At 37.5% G+C, this 3,343-nt stretch overlaps 1 non-coding gene across 1 annotated transcript; it reads left to right on the top strand.

The window, feature by feature from the left end:
• Positions 1–306: 306 nt before the first annotated feature.
• LOC128282238 (small nucleolar RNA R71) lies at positions 307–413 on the top strand. The gene has a single exon (XR_008272447.1). It is a non-coding gene; the product is annotated as a small nucleolar RNA R71 (small nucleolar RNA).
• The last annotated feature ends 2,930 nt before the right edge of the window (positions 414–3,343 follow it).

The raw sequence follows: 3,343 nt of genomic DNA, 5'->3' as shown, positions 1-3,343 counted from the left end.
CTTGCTTTGCACTACATTACTGGATGAACCTGTGAAGAATTAAAAAAACCGTCAATCTTTTTATTTAAGAGTTCTACCTGATTAGAGACCATGGTGACAGAATCGACGTTATAAATGCCGGCTGTTTTTGTTGGCTTTGTACTCATGACTTGCCACTGATAGTTATTCAGTGACATCTCCTCTATAAACTCATAGGCATCTTCCGGTGTTTTATTATTGATGGTTCCGCCCGCCGCTACGTCAACCATTTGTTGAGTCGAAGGATTCAGACCATTGTGAAATGTTTGTACTTGGAGCCAAAGCAATAACCCATGGTGAGGGCACCTTCTTAAAGGGTCCTTGTATCTCTCCCATGCATCGTAGAGTGTTTCTAAATCCATCTGCACAAAAGAAGAGATATCATTACGTAATTTAGTCGTTTTAGCCGGCGGAAAATATTTTAGTAAAAAATTTTCGGTCATTTGTTCCCAAGTAGTAATTGAAACCCTCGTGGTAACGAGTTCAATAACTGTTTAGCTTTTTTCCTCAATGAAAAGGGAAACAACTAAAGACGAATGACATCATTAGAAACGCCATTGATTTTAAATGTATTGTATAGTTCTAAAAAGTTGGCTAAATGAGCGTTAGGATCCTCATCCTGCAAACCATCAAACTGAACAAATTGTTGTATCATTTGAATAGTGTTAAATTTTAATTCAAAAGTATTTGTAGCTACAGCAGGTCTAACTATACTCGATTAAGCTCCTGTTAAAAAGGGTTTAGCATAATCATACATAGTGCGTGGAGCAGGATTTTGATTAACCGCAATTGCAGGAGGTAGCTGATTGCCTTGGTTTTCAGCCATCTCTTCGATTGGGGGTTGAGTATTGTCTTCTAGCTCGTTCTCCGTGTATCTTAAGCTTCGCCTTATTTCTCTTTGGTTTCTACGTATTGTGCGATCAATTTCTTCGTCAAAAAGTAATGTCCCGATGAGTTTCTTCTGGTCATAAACTATGAAAACCTGCCAAGAGAAGGAAAAAGTAAGTTAATAAAAAATAAAAAAATTAAATTAAATTGCAAGAAAAATAAATAGCTAAAGTAATAAAAATTAAGCGTTCTTAATATTTCAGTTCCCCAGCAACGGCGCCAAAAACTTGATCGCGTTATTTCGTGATAGGTTTTAAATATTTATGATTACTCGTTCTTGGACTAACTATTATCGCGATGTAGGCAAGTGTACCTATCGAACAGTAGTATAGTTTTAGCAAAACCGAATTGTCGATCCAAAAGGAACTAAAAGTACAAGTAATGACCGTCTTTTTATTATCTAGCCTAAGAATAATGTGGTTTTGTTTTAATTAACTAATTATCTAACCTAAGAACTCACAGAGGAAAGAATTGGGGAGTTTTTTTTGGGAAAAATCGATTGACTTAAGACAATACCTAAGGAAAAATCCACCTAGACTTTACTTGTTATTCTGGCTCTGAATCGAACGATTTATTCATTCGAGCCTGCTAGAATGGCACGGGCGTGTGCTATACCCATGTGAATCGTGCTTTGATTCTGCCAGACTGACACGGCCGTGTGGTCTGCCTGTGTGAGGAAGTCCAGGCCGTGTTAAGTTTGTACTTTGGCCTATTTTCTCTATTTTTGGCCTGTTTCTCATTCCTTTCGCTCTCCTATGCTCTCCTAAGTGTAAAACATGAAATTAAAGCATTAGGAGCATCAAATTCACCAATTCTAATGAGAAATCATCCATAAAATGCATTAAACATGGTGTAAAAATATGTATAATTTACGGTTTATCATAAATCAGTACCAAGAAAACCGACTGAAGGAGCAAAGCACTTACACAAGAATCGGACAAAGTAGAGGGAGTAGTGACGGAACAGAGGGTCTTTAGCCAAAGAGGTATTCGGCTTTTGATATTTGTATGGTGAAAGGGGTTATTCGGCACAAATAAGAAGAAGAGAGGAAGGAATCGGCTAAAACCAAAGCTGAATCAAAAGAGAATTTGATAAGAGAAAGAATGGAAAATCGGCAAGAAAGGAACAAGGAGTTCAACTTCTGAGCACTTAGAGAGAAAAGTGTTTCGACAACACAAAGAAAAAAATGAGGAACTCGGCTAAAGGAAAAGAAGCAATTTTGGCATTACCCTAAAATCCCCAAAATGGGCACCTATATATACTATAGCCGACTTTTCCTATCCCCTAAATTCCCTATTCAACTCCACTTCTTTGCACCCCTCATATCCTAACTTTTCTCCCTAATAACGTCTTAATCCCTTCCTTTTATTTCTCCTCTGATCACTCCATTCAGAGTTCACATCCAACGTCACTACTGGTCATTTATTGAGCAAAAATAAATCCTTCTTTTGAGCAAAGAGGGATTCGAACCCCAAACCTCCTTGCCATGCATGTGACGCCACCTCTAATCCCTACATGTAACGCTACTTTCCACCCCAACACAAGGCTCCTTGTGTCCAGTTCCTCTTTCATTTATTTAAAACCCAAACTACTTGCCATCAAGGTTCTTTTAATTATTAAACTATAATTTTCTTCACCCTAAAGTTTGAACTCTAAACTTAACCAAGGCCTATTATCACATAAATAACACTTGATTAGGAATATTAAGCACACCTTTTATCAAAACCATCATAAAAAAAAAGTTCGGGATTTTTAGGGTGTTACATGCCTTGGTCGATCGACTGAGGATCACTCCCTTAACCCATTATAAAAGACTGGTTCAAACCCCTTTTAGAAGTATCCTACAATCCAACTAAGACTAAACAATCTAAACCATATATTGATTATACAAAAAGATTGTACTAACCGCATAACACTTACCAAAAGTGCTATACTAAGAAAAGGAAAAGAAACAATTGGCCTATACCCCCAAAGCAAGCTGAAATACACGTTCCTATAGAAGCAAGACTAGCACCAACATGTCCCTAGCCATAAACGGTAGCAAAAGCAAATGTTAGAAGAGTATTGCCACACAGAGAGAAAGAGAGAACAGAGAAGAACCCTGCACCCACTGATTGGTCAAAGCGTAATTGCAAAAATCAAAAACAAAATAGAGAGGGGGAGAGAAGAAAGTAATCGGTTTTAGGGAAGAACAAACTCGAAATAGACCAAATTGAGAAAAACCCTGAATGGTCTCTAGTAACAATCTGTCCCCAAAAGAGAAATACGAAACATGGAGAAACAGTAAAAACCAAAAGAAGAAATTTGACATCAAAGAGTGAAAGTGTGCTTTTGACCAATTTTGACAAAATAGGACTCCCACATTTGACACAACACTCCCACTCTTCCTAAAATCCTTTAATTCATTCCTCAAAGATCTCCTTACATTACTCCACCA

Source organism: Gossypium arboreum, chromosome 1, assembly GCF_025698485.1.
Source record: "Gossypium arboreum isolate Shixiya-1 chromosome 1, ASM2569848v2, whole genome shotgun sequence".
In the NCBI taxonomy this organism is placed as follows: domain Eukaryota; kingdom Viridiplantae; phylum Streptophyta; class Magnoliopsida; order Malvales; family Malvaceae; genus Gossypium; species Gossypium arboreum.
This window is presented reverse-complemented; position numbering and strand designations above follow the sequence as displayed.